Raw genomic sequence first — 13,754 nt, forward strand, 5'->3', positions numbered from 1 at the left:
GTACTTCACTATGACATACAGCTCAACACAAATACCATTCTTAGATACCTACATTTACAAGGATCCATCTGGTAATCTAATGACAACACTTTTCCGAAAAGAAACAGCCGGCAACACGGTACTACATGCTAAAAGCTTTCACCCAGAACCACTAAAGAGATCGATACCATATAGTCAGTTTTTAAGACTGAAAAGGATTTGTACCAACCATACAAAGTTCCAAATGGAAGCCAACGCCCTCAGAAACAGACTACTACAAAGAGGATACTCCAAAACATGCCTTAAAAAGGCCATCAATCGTGTCAACCAACAAGACAGACAAGAGATCATATACAAAAAAAGGCAAGACACAAAAAAAGAACCTCCTCCAACCCGAATTATCATGCGATTCTCCAATGAACATAACAAAATTAGAAACATTTTACAGAAAAATTGGTCTATCCTCACAGAAGACCCCACACTCAAAGATCTGGTACCCGACCACCCACTCATCACCTACAGAAAGAGCCGTTCTATACACCAAACACTAATACATAGTGAAATGAAAACAAGAAAAGACCCATGCAAAACCAGAGGCACTTTTCCGTGTGGGTCCTGTGCCCAGTGCAAAGTAATACCTAAAACTACTCATCTCATTCTCCCCAATGGCGAAAATTTTACCCCCCGTCATTTTGCTAACTGCAAAACCATGGGGGTAGTATATATTATGAACTGCCAGTGTGGTGCGTTTTACATTGGAAAAACACGTCAAGAATTTGGACTAAGAGTCAACAAACACGTACAAAGTATGAGTATTGGCAATTTCCATCTCCCATTAGGCCGTCACGTAGCTCACCACCACAAACACAAAATGCCAAAAGTATCTTTTTCAGTACTAGATCGCATCCACATTCCAGCCAGAGGAGGGGACTGGAATAAGTCCCTCCTACAGATTGAGATGCGTTGGATAAGAAAATTAAACGCCACTAGACCACCAGGACTCAACGAAAATGAAAGTTACCGCCCCTTCCTAGAGGGCTTTGCCTCTGGCAAAACTGACTAAGTTTAATAACATACAAAAACGGTGTTCTCTCTCTTTTTTACATAAAAAACCCCTCGGTTTTCCCTCCCTTTCCCCCTCCCCCCCCCTGTTTAGCATTCCAGAAGGGACCATCCCATCCCTACCCACAGCGCCTCCCCGTTAGGTCCCCCCGCCCCTCCTGTTGTAATTAACATTGCTGCAATATATTACTTATTATATTTGTTATGCTCCTATTACAATTATGTACATGTTCATTTCTTGCATTTTTGCATAATATCTTGAAAAGATTCACTATTTATTTACATGTTTCACATACTGTGACAATCAAGTTTTCATCCCGTAACCCAACCTTTGTTCTTTTCCAAACCCACCCGGCATTCTCTGGGGGAAGTATGGAGAAAATTCCAGTGGCTTGCACCCACTGGAAATGCGCCCGATCAGGGAGCAACTTTCCCCATCCAATATCTGTGTCGGCGGCTAAGGAACATCTTTATTCTTTCCCCACGTCACCGGCTGGATGCGCGCGCACCATCCTGGCACGCACCACGCCGTTGCGCCGACCCGCCACCGGGCAGACGCATTGACGTCATCGATGCGCAATGCGCATGCGCCAGGGGATATAAATAGCCGGGGATTTCTAATAGGGCGCCACTTCCCTCCCACCGAGGGAACGTGACGGACGCCCTAGGACGAGCCACCCTGGATACTTCCCTCCTCTCTCTACTACCAACAGTGAGTTACCCATCCACTAATGCAACATTTATGCATTACTGGATGTTTTTTCAAGTGTTAAAAATGCCTCATCTAAGGCTCACTTGTGCATATTATCCATCAGGGAGAAAACCGAAACAGGAAACCGGGGCTCCCCCTGCTGGCACATTCTAACTACTCTCACAATTGTAAGTGAATTTACCTGCTATATAGTAGTAAAAATCATTTTCTACTCCTGACAATATGATTCACAAAAAATTTCAGGTGATCCATGAAGGGCTTTTTGACCACAATAAACCAAAGCATCTATACCTCTCATGTAAGTCGTGGCAATTTATCCCCTTCTTTACTCGCAAATCAAACTTATTCTGAATACCATATATCCTTTACACCATAGACAGCAAGTCCACAACAAATCCTGTGTGATTAGCTTTGGGTGAACAAACAGAAAGGTCCGGGATCCAACTTTTAGTCACAAGTATGTGTACACTTATTTTCTCTCAAAATAAATATTATCTTGAAGAATTGAATCTCTAATACATACCCACCATATATCTTTCAGAGATGGTGGCCCTTTCGCTTCCTTGATAAAGGCAATACAGGCCGAAACGTGTCGGAAGCTTCAGATATACAGTCTCTCTCCAAATAGCTCACTTGGCTGAGCACTTACAGACAGAGATCTATATCAAAGTCACCCTTCACATTGTCACTTACTACGTTTTCCTTTTCACCTTTCACATGGGTCTATAACCCATTGGCACAATATGATGATTATTATTGTATGAAATCTTATTTATTTTCCTTCAATAAATTACCATATAATTTTACTACAAGTTTACTACCTGACTAGCCCATAAAATCCCACCCCCTTGGCTTGAGGCACCAAACCCTGCTTTAAGATTACACAATTTGGGATGTTGGCTACACCTACCACTTAGGCATCAAGGATCAATCCTCTATTTATCAGTGAAAAATATCTAGTTTTGAATCGATACAAAATTGGCATGATTGAGGAACTGTAGCCACTTGCATAGGAACAGGTAAACAACATTATACAACTTATTATTTAAGTATATTATTTAAGGTGGGAAAATATTCCCAATGTGCATTTTCTGGTGACTGCTAAAATCACACTAACAAGCAAAGATTGGATTCTAAAGACAGTGGAGGTGATTTACTAAAACTGGAAGACTCAGAATCTGGTGCAGCTGTGCATGGTAGCCAATCAGCTTCTAACTTCAGCTTGTTAATTTAAGCTTTGACAATAAAACATGGAAGCTGACTGGTTTCTGTGCAGAGCTGCACAAGATTTTGCACTCTCCAATTTTGTTAAATCTCCCCCACTGTCTTGCTAGTATTCACAGTAATTGTTTAATAGCCACGGCTTTACCTTTGCAAGTAATTGCTGTACTCCACGTTCCATTCTCTTGACATTCTGTAAAATTCTGCAATGGGCTCGTCACATATCTAAAGAGCAACAATATACATTCTGTTTAAATATATAAAGCTCTTTGTACATAAACATTCAAAACGTACATTTTGTATCTTATTTTATACAACTCAAATTTGAAGTGTATTTGTATCTATAAAAAGTAATTTTCATAACAAAACAAACCGCTTTTTACCCGATGAAGATCCCCACAACTTTGTGACCTAGGCCCCTTTCACACCTAGCAATTCAGGATCAGGGGCCGAATTGCCATGATTCTGCCAGTGATTGCAAATTGCACTGCAATGCTGGCAAAATGCAGCACAAGTGTTCAGGTGGTATTCATTTTCAATGGCACCTAAACACAGTGTGGTTTTGGTGCGATAAATCACGCCGCTATTGTGGAAGAACTGCATCTCACAAAGCGTGTTGCCAAAAAAGGAGCAATTGCTTCCTTTGGGTGACAAACTTCATGCTATGCAGTTTGCTGAAACTGCAGCGCGATTTATCGTGTGGCAAAACTGCACCACGTTTAGCTGCCATTTCCAGCATTACGGTGTGATTGGAAATCAAGGGCAGAATAGTGGCAATTCCGCCAGTGATCCCAATCTATTGTTCATGGTGGAAGCATCCCTTGTAGATATTCTAGGAGTTACAGTTTATGTTTTTCAATCATTTCAATAAATTTTTATTTGTTTTCAAACATAACAATACATTAATACAGTCAAAAGTAGCAATATCATGGATACCAGGTGTCCACACAAGAGGCGCTAGCCCGCACCTGGAGTATCCACATAGGTATAACTTTCACAATGCACTTGTTAAACATACATCGCAGATTGTACCTGTCAGCCCCCATGGGGGCAGACATGGCACCAACAATACAAAACAGGGGAAATAACAGGGGAAACAAGGAAGGGGCGTCTAAGCAATACTAGTGCAATAAAACCAGTCACTGTCAATGGAAACTATATTCCTGTACCACAGTTTATGTTTTTTTTAATAGCAAATAAGTTATGCTAAACGGAAACCAGTACTAGTGGAGAACACCTGATTTGTCTTTATTAAAGTGGCCTGAAATGCAGTCTCACATATTGCTACAATTGTATAAGACCAGAAGTCATAGTTAGAAATATTTATCTGCAGAGAGTTTAGTGAATGTTACATTCACTGCTTTTATGTTTACTGGGTGCCCTTGACCAAACACAAGCTTTCTGTTCATTGGAAATCCTTGACCAAATACAAGTAGTAAAATGGGATTTTTGACTTACTGTAAAATCCATTTCTCTTTGTTCCAATTGTTCATTGATGGACACAGTTCCTGGTATTCCTAACTCTTGGGTTATACTGCCCCCTACAGGAGTAAGACACTAGGCAGAACAACATTTTAGCTACACCCATGGGCAGTCCCAGAGGGTATACTCCTTTTCTCTGCTATAGCCACAGTGTCAGGAAAATTATAACCCCACAGAGGGGTGGGTGCTGGTGTGGGTGCTGTGTCTGTCAACGAACATCAGAGAAATGGATTTTACGGTAAGTCAAAAATCCCATTTTCTCTTTCGTTCTTTGACAGACACAGTTTTTAGTATTCTTAACCATTGGGACATCCCAAAGCGGTGTTAAACATGAGGGGTGGGAAACAGCAAAAAATTCCCAAGGCTAAACATTAGCCAAACAGGAAACAGGAGCTCAACCAAATAACTTGAGCCCACCTGAAAAAACAATACACCCTCAAAGAGGATCAGGTCAAAAATTGTAGTAACCAGTTCCGACTTTCCCAGCAGAATGACCAGCGTGCCCCCTTTCAATGCACAGTGACCAGCGTGCCCCCTTTCAATGCATAGTGACCAGCGTGCCCCCTTTTAATGCAGAATGACCAGCGTGCCCCCTTTCAATGCACAGTGACCAGCGTGCCCCCCTTTCAATGCAGAGAGACCAGCGTGCCCCCTTTCAATGCACAGTGACCAGCATGCCCCACTTTCAATGCACAGTGACCAGCGCTGCGTGCCCCCCTTTCAAGGCACAGTGACCAGCGTGCCCCCCTTTCAATGCACAGTGACCAGCGTGCCCCCCATTCAATGCAGAGAGACCAGCGTGCCCCCCTTTCAATGCACAGTGACCACAGCATTGCCCCCAACTATTGCAGAGTGCCCCAGCATTGCGCTCAATCATTGCAGAGTGCCACAGCATTGCCCCCAATCATTGCAGAGTGCCACATTGTAGTAACCAGTTCCGACTTTCCCAGCAGAATGACCAGCGTGCCCCCTTTCAATGCACAGTGACCAGCGTGCCCCCTTTCAATGCATAGTGACCAGCGTGCCCCCTTTTAATGCAGAATGACCAGCGTGCCCCCTTTCAATGCACAGTGACCAGCGTGCCCCCCTTTCAATGCAGAGAGACCAGCGTGCCCCCTTTCAATGCACAGTGACCAGCATGCCCCACTTTCAATGCACAGTGACCAGCGCTGCGTGCCCCCCTTTCAAGGCACAGTGACCAGCGTGCCCCCCTTTCAATGCACAGTGACCAGCGTGCCCCCCATTCAATGCAGAGAGACCAGCGTGCCCCCCTTTCAATGCACAGTGACCACAGCATTGCCCCCAACTATTGCAGAGTGCCCCAGCATTGCGCTCAATCATTGCAGAGTGCCACAGCATTGCCCCCAATCATTGCAGAGTGCCACAGCATTGCCCCCAATCATTGCAGAGTGCCACAGCATTGCCCCCAATGATCATTGCAGAGTGCCACAGCATTGCCCCCAATCATTGCAGAGTGCCCACAGCATTGCCCCCAATGATCATTGCAGAGTGCCCACAGCGTTGCCCGGAATCATTGCAGAGTGCCCACAGCATTGCCCCAATGATCATTGCAGAGTGCCCACAGCATTGCCCCAATGATCATTGCAGAGTGCCCACAGCATTGCCCGGAATCATTGCAGAGTGCCCACAGCATTGCCCGGAATCATTGCAGAGTGCCAGCTTTCCCCCCGCGAGACCCGTTTACTTACCTCACGGACGGTCATCACGGCAGCTTCTCTTCAGTCCCGGCTCCCCGCGTCTCATCAGTCCTCCCGCCTCCTCGGCCAATGGCACGGTGTTTGCCTTTCGGCCAATCAGGAAGCGGGAGGACCCGCTCCCTGATTGGCCAGGAGGAGGATCCTTGTGACAATAGCGAATTTTAATTCGCTATTGTCACAGAATGGGCGGGCTCTGCCTCGGGGCGCACTGCTCTGCTGCTCCCCGGCCGCCAGCTTATCGGATCAGCCGGTTCTGCGAACTTGCAGAAAGTTTGCAACCGGTTCCATAGAACCGGTGCGAACCGGCTGAATCCCACCACTGGATCAGATCCTCTTAAACAGCAGCCTGCAAAACCTTGCGGCCAAAGGAAGCATCCACAGATGCCAACACATCCACTTTATAAAACTTCGTAAAAGTGTGCACGGACTAGGTGGCCACCTTGCAAACCTGCATCACTGATGCCTGATGATGGAAGGCCCAGGAGTCACTAAGCGCCCTAGTATAGAGTGCGCCTTGACAGGGAAAGGAGGAACCTGACCTCTGATGGCATAGGCCTGAACCACCGTCTGTCAGATCATAAGGTCCATCTGTGAACACAAATAGAGAGTCTTATGCCCCGTACACACGTGCAGATTATCTGAAGACTTTTGTCTTCAGATTTACCTTTTCTATGTAGTGCAAGGGCCTGCTGGATTGCATTCAAATTGAAAGTGTTTAGGTTTGACCTCATATTATATGGTTTTGGTAAGTCTACAGACAAAAGTCTTCAGATAATCTGCACGTGTGAACGGGGCATTACTTCCTGAAAGACTCTGTAGCTGCCAGGTACATCCTAATTGCCTGGACCACATCCAAGGCAATTTCCTTCAGATTTTTGGGCCTGGGACAGAGGAAAGGCAACAGAATGTCCTCATTCAAATGAAAATCAGAGACCACCTTAGGAGGGATGGACAGGGGCGAAGCACCACCTTATCCTTGTGAATCACCAGATAAGGTGAACGACAGGATAACGTCGCCAGTTCAGACACTCTGCGTGCAGAGGTGATAGCCACCTAGAAGGCCACCTTCTGTGACAGCGTAAGCAGGGGAATCTCCTAAATATTTTCAAAGGGAGGCTTTTGTAGAGATGAAAGCCCCAAATTAAGATCCCAAGGCGGCAAAGGAGCCCGCACTGGAGGAACGAAATGTGGGACACCCTGAAGAAAGGTACACACCAGGGAGTGTGTGGCCAAAGGTCGTTGGAAGAAGACCGCCAAGGCCGACACCTGGCCCTTGATGTTACTCAAGGCCAATTTCTGTTCAACCCCCCGTTGAAGGAAGGTTAAGATCTGAGAAGGAGCGAGGACGAACCCTAAGAGACTCACACTACAAAATGTACGTCTTCCACGTACGATGGCAGATCTTCCTAGAAGTAGATTTCCTAGCTTTCAACAGTGTAGGAATCACCGATTCAGATAAACCCCTATCCTTCAGCACCTGGCATTCAACAGCCAAGCCGTCAAAGCCAGCGACTGTAAAGCAGAATGAAAAATCGGTCATTGGGACAGCAGAGCCTCCCCGAGAGGAAGCTTCCAAGGAACATCGGCGATCATCTGCATCAGATCAACGTACCGAGGCCAGTCCGGAACCACCAAGATGACCGAAATCCCTTCTGCCTGGATCCTGCTTAGAAGTCTTGGCAGAAGCTTGAGAGGAGGAAAGACGCAAATCAGCCGATACTGACCCCACGGGGCCACCAACGTCTCTGTGGCATCCACCAGAGGATCCCTTGACCAAACCACAAACCTCTGCACATTACTGTTGAGCCAAGATGCCAACAGATCCACCTCCCTCGGGGGTGCCCCTATGGAGACACAGCTAATGAAATACCTCCGAATGAAGGGGTCACCCCCCTTGGTCCAACGCCTGTCAACTGAGGTAATCTGCCTGCCAATTTTCCACCCCCGAAATGTGTACGGCGGAGAGGGCTGGAATGAACTGTTCTGCCCACCTTAGAATGCCGGCAACCTCCAGAGCAGCCAGGACACTTCTTGTACCCCTTGGTGATTGACATAAGCCATGGCCGTGGCATTGTCCGATTGAATGCGCACTGGACATCCCTGAAGGGCATCCGTGGTGACCACTGTCCAATACAAGGGGAGGAAAATTTTTTCCAGCCGGAGCACCGGAGAGCGAAGCCACACATGAGGGTCTCCTTCGTTCCCCGACACAGCCAAATTGGATTGTCCAGAGACTGCAGAGTCTTGTCCCATTTGCTCAGAATCTGCCTTTGCAGAGAAAAAGTAGACACCATTAGGCCCAGCACCTGCATGCAAGTCCGGAGGGATGACCATTTGTTGGACAGCAGGAGGCGAATTGCAGCCTGCAATTTCTGGAGTTTGTCCAGAGGCAGGAGCACTCTGGCTAAGCCCGAGTTCAGAGTCAGGCCCAAATAGTCTAGCTTTGTGGACGAAACCAGGGAAGACTTCTGAAAATACAGAATCCAGCCAAACTCCTGCAGAGTTCATATTTTGATCTCCAAACTCTCCATCAGAGCAGAGGGAAACTCTGCTCACAGAAGAAGATCATCCAAGTAAACCAGTACCGCGATCCCCCATTGACGGGGCCAACACTTGCATGAAGACCCGAGGAGCGGAGGTGAGACCAAAGGGTAATGCCACAAATTGATAATGCTCCTCTCCCACAGCAAAGCAGAGAAAATGCTGGTGAGTGGCACATATTGCAATGTGAAGAAGGTAGGCATCCTTAATATCGATAGAGACGAGGAAGTCCCCTTGACGCAGGGATGCCACTACCGTTGGAAAGGATTCCATTTTGAACTTCTGTACCTGCACAAAGTGATCTTGTAGCTGGACTGAATGACTTTGTGGACCCACTTGTCTTGCACCAGGGAAGTCCACGGATCAGGAAACCAGCGAAGACGTCCCCCCACCCCAGATACAGGTGAGGGCGCACCTTCATGCAGAAGGAGCCTTGTCCACAGGTCTGGAGAAGCCCGCTCTCGGCTTTCCAGACCAGGTTTGTTTGGATCCTCCAGAGAAGGCTCTGAAAGACTTCGAGCCTTGTTAGTCGACCCTGAGGGACGAATAAACTTCATGTGAGTCGAGAAGGAAGGTCCATGTCTATGATGAGGTTCCTTGCCCTTAGTAGCCTGCAGAAGAAAAGTACTCTTCCCCCCCTGTGAGACCTTTTATGATGTCATCCAGAGTGGCACCAAACAGGCGATCTCCTTGAAAAGGAAGATCAGGCAAGGCCTTTTTTGAAGAAAAAAGACACGCCAAAGGACCACTGCCAAAACAGAGAGGCGAGCCATAAGGGGAGCCACATGAAAAGAGGCATCACAGATAAACTTCAGCCCCTGCACCAGCTGGTCTGCCAGCTTGGCAAAGGTAAGAGGGAGCTACTCCCCTTCCAGATCATGGCATAGGAGCTTAGCCCACTCGGTCACAGTTTGCGACACTAGGGCAATGGTGAATACCGGTCTCATTGCCGAACCAGCTAAAGTGTACATAGTGCAGGCCACAGCCTTCCGGTCAGCCGGGTCCTTAAAATTTTGTTTTGGGACTATTATCCCAACGTTCCTTTTTTTTCTTTTTGTGATTTTCCTTTTTCTTGATGTATTGATACATTTATTATGGTTATGATCAGTGTTGATCTGAAATATCATATATGCTGTATATCTAATTATATTGTTTTATTGTAGATATCATGATACCTTGAAACTCTGTGTAATGCCTTTATATAAGACTTGAATCCTGAGGAAGCTGTTAATAGCAAAACGCGTCGGTCCATTAGTAGCGCATGTTTTGGATTACAGATACAATTTTATATTTATACGAGTAAAGAAATTATATGCATTTATTTTGTATTGTGTGTATTTCAATAAATGTCATTTTCTTTTTAACCTGTGGTTCTTAATGTTCAAAATATACAGGCGCATTTAAATCCCCATTTCCAGGGTTTGGTAGATACCAACCCTGGGCACACTTTTAACCTAATATTGATTCCAGGGGACGGTGCCAGTGATTGGTTGGACCATTTCTCTCCATACAATTTCCACATATAACTCTGGGACTACTATCCCAACTTTCTGAAAATCATGGTCTTTTGATTATAAGAATATATCCTATTTGATATCCATATATTCTCATTTTTTTATATGGAGGGAATAGTGTGCCTATGTAGAGTGTGATTACCATACATATGCATTTAGATATGCTTATTGATGTTTGCATATCTTTTTTCCCTCCTTTTATCCCCCTTTTTTTTCCCCTCCCCCCACCCCCCCTTTTTTTTTCTCTCCCTCTGGGTTGTGCGGCCTTATATGGAGTGGACCATTGTCCTATCTCTTCCGGTATCTGGCGACAGTTTATATGAATATTTTAAATATTCATCCATATCAATTTACCATCTTTACAGCAGCATTTATATAAAGGAGTTAAGTAGTGTTTCTGCATTGCTTATTTATTTATTATTCTCACTATCCATCTTCTATGGCATAAGGGTTCCGCATTTGTGCTCCATTTACCTCATTGATGTTATTAGGTCAGGGTGATTTACCTCTGCCCCTTACGACTATTGTTATATATGTGGAAATGCTTGCTATGGGGTTTTCAGGCTGTTTTGGGGAGGAGCTATTTACACATGCTCCTCTCTTCCGGCCTCTGTCACCTTTCATTATGTTTCAGCTATTAGGGATTTCCTTCCACTGTATCACGGATCGCCAGCGACGTAATTTCCAGGTATGCCCATACCGGGACTGACATGGAAGATCATAGGAACATCTCCCCGCACGCTTGCAATGAGCAGTGGTTTGGCGGGCGGATGTGGGGGGCGGGAGACGAGTGGAGGGGGAGGATCTATTCTCTCCATATACACCATGGGATATCTGCAGTGTCTCTTCATTTTACATCCAGGTAACGTTTGTTGCAGAGGTTTAGCTAAGATGTTGTGAAATTTGTTTGTCGAGGTAAGCCTTGTTGAGTAATTGGTTTAACAGGCTGTTGTTCCTAGATGTATATTGTTGAGCAGTGGCTTATTTCGCTTTTACCTCCAACAGCTGTGATCTCGTGTCTCTGATCACCATTTAGTTATCTCCCCATCTTAATTCTTTACTTGAGATTTGAGATCTTGGATTGGTCTCTCACCTTCCGCTCTTGGGCTCTGGATTGGATGTACCTTTCCCCCTTTTAGATCTTGCTGCATTCATTTTGGGATTATTTTTAATCTAAGTGGATTTTACTAGTTGGTGAGTCTGTTTTATGTTTGCTGATTATAGTTTGATATTCACGGTATGTCCCCTCTGCTCACTGGTTTGGGTGTTCTTTTCCTCCATTTTTCTCACAAATATTTATTTATCACTCCCTGGGTATATCTCCCTCTCACTCCATTCTCATTTCTTAATTTAGCCTAGGTTTGGGCACTTTGTTTCCTTTGGTCTTTTTGTCCCTGATACACATATATATCAATGAAGCTTAGCATCGTCATTACCCTAATCTTGGATTCTTCAGCACTTTTTTGCTTTTACACTTTTTATTCCGCATATATCACCTTCATATGTATGTATGTGTGTATGTATGTATGTATGTATATGCATGTGTGTGTCTATGTATATATATATGTGTATGTGTATATGTACACCTTTTATGCACCATCACTTGGATCTGTTATTGTATTTTGTTTTGTTTAACATTATATACAGTGCCTTGCGAAAGTATTCGGCCCCCTTGAACTTTGCGACCTTTTGCCACATTTCAGGCTTCAAACATAAAGATATAAAACTGTAATTTTTTGTGAAGAATCAACAACAAGTGGGACACAATCATGAAGTGGAACAAAATTTATTGCATATTTCAAACTTTTTTAACAGATAAAAAACTGAAAAATTGGGCGTGCAAAATTATTCAGCCCCCTTAAGTTAATACTTTGTAGCGCCACCTTTTGCTTGGATTACAGCTGTAAGTTGCTTGGGGTATGTCTCTATCAGTTTTGCACATCGAGAGACTGAAACTTTTGCCTATTCCTCCTGCCAAAACAGCTCAAGCTCAGTGAGGTTGGATGGAGAGCGTTTGTGAACAGCAGTTTTCAGTTCTTTCCACAGATTCTCGATTGGATTCAGGTCTGGACTTTGACTTGGCTATTCTAACACCTGGATATGTTTATTTGTGAACCATTCCATTGTAGATTTTGCTTTAGGTTTTTGTCTTGTTGGAAGACAAATCTCCGTCCCAGTCTCAGGTCTTTTGCAGACTCCATCAGGTTTTCTTCCAGAATGGTCCTGTATTTGGCTCCATCCATCTTCCCATCAATTTTTACCATCTTCCCTGCCCCTGCTGAAGAAAAGCAGGCCTAAACCATGATGCTGCCACCACCATGTTTGACAGTGGGGATGGTGTTTTCAGGGTGATGAGCTGTGTTGCTTTTACGCCAAACATAACGTTTTGCATTGTTGCCAAAAAGTTTGATTTTGGTTTCATCTGACCAGAGCACCTTCTTCCACATGTTTGGTGTGTCTCCCAGGTGGCTTGTGGCAAACTTTAAACAACACTTTTTATGGATATCTTTAAGAAAGGGCTTTCTTCTTGCCACTCTTCCATAAAGGCCAGATTTGTGCAGTATACGACTGATTGTTGTCCTATGGACAGAGTCTCCCACCTCAGCTGTAGATCTCTACAGTTCATCCAGAGTGATCATGGGCCTCTTGCCTGCATCTCTGATCAGTCTTCTCCTTGAATGAGCTGAAAGTTTAGAGGGACGGCCAGGTCTTTGTAGATTTGCAGTGGTCTGATACTCCTTCCATTTCAATATTATCGCTTGCACAGTGCTCCTTGGGATGTTTAAAGCTTGGGAAATCTTTTTGTATCCAAATCCAGCTTTAAACTTCTCCACAACAGTATCTCGGACCTGCCTGGTGTGTTCCTTGTTCTTCATGATGCTCTCTGCGCTTTAAACGGACCTCTGAGACAATCACAGTGCAGGTGCATTTATACGGAGACTTTATTACACACAGGTGGATTCTATTTATCATCATTAGTCATTTAGGTCAACATTGCATCATTCAGAGATCCTCACTGAACTTCTGGAGAGAGTTTACTGCACTGAAAGTAAAAGGGGTGAATCATTTTGCATGCCCAATATTTCAGTTTTTTATTTGTTAAAAAAGTTTGAAATATCCAATAAATTTCATTCCACTTCATGATTGTGTCCCACTTGTTGTTGATTCTTCACAAAAAAAAATACAGTTTTATATCTTTATGTTTGAAGCCTGAAATGTTTCAAAAGGTCGCAAAGTTCAAGGGGGCCAAATACTTTTGCAAGGCACTGTATAATTCTAGCCATTTGATACACTGGTACTAAACTCATATCACCCACCATAATACCATGTTCGAAGGTTGTATCTTTGTGTTTATTGACTGGTGAGTAGACAAGTTTGTTGTGTCTCATGGTAGGGGGTGGTCGATCCTATTTCCTCCCCCGTCCTTCAACCTGTTTGAAGCCCCCCCCCCCCCCTCTGATCCACTGTATTTTGACTCCTCACAACCCTATGTTATTATTTATCTGTTTTGTCCCGTTCCCCCCC

General features: G+C 44.7%; 1 long non-coding RNA gene across 1 annotated transcript in view; it reads right to left on the reverse strand.

Moving 5' to 3' along the window:
• Positions 1-3,114: 3,114 nt before the first annotated feature.
• Positions 3,115-13,754, reverse strand: part of LOC309546972 — a 57,521-nt gene continuing 46,881 nt past the window's right edge. Inside the window, exon 5 of the long non-coding RNA XR_014224949.1 lies at positions 3,115-3,199. This is a non-coding gene — a long non-coding RNA (uncharacterized lncRNA). The remainder of the gene's footprint in view (positions 3,200-13,754) is intronic.

Source organism: Pelophylax lessonae, assembly GCF_965119305.1.
Source record: "Pelophylax lessonae genome assembly, chromosome: 2".
In the NCBI taxonomy this organism is placed as follows: Eukaryota; Metazoa; Chordata; class Amphibia; order Anura; family Ranidae; genus Pelophylax; species Pelophylax lessonae.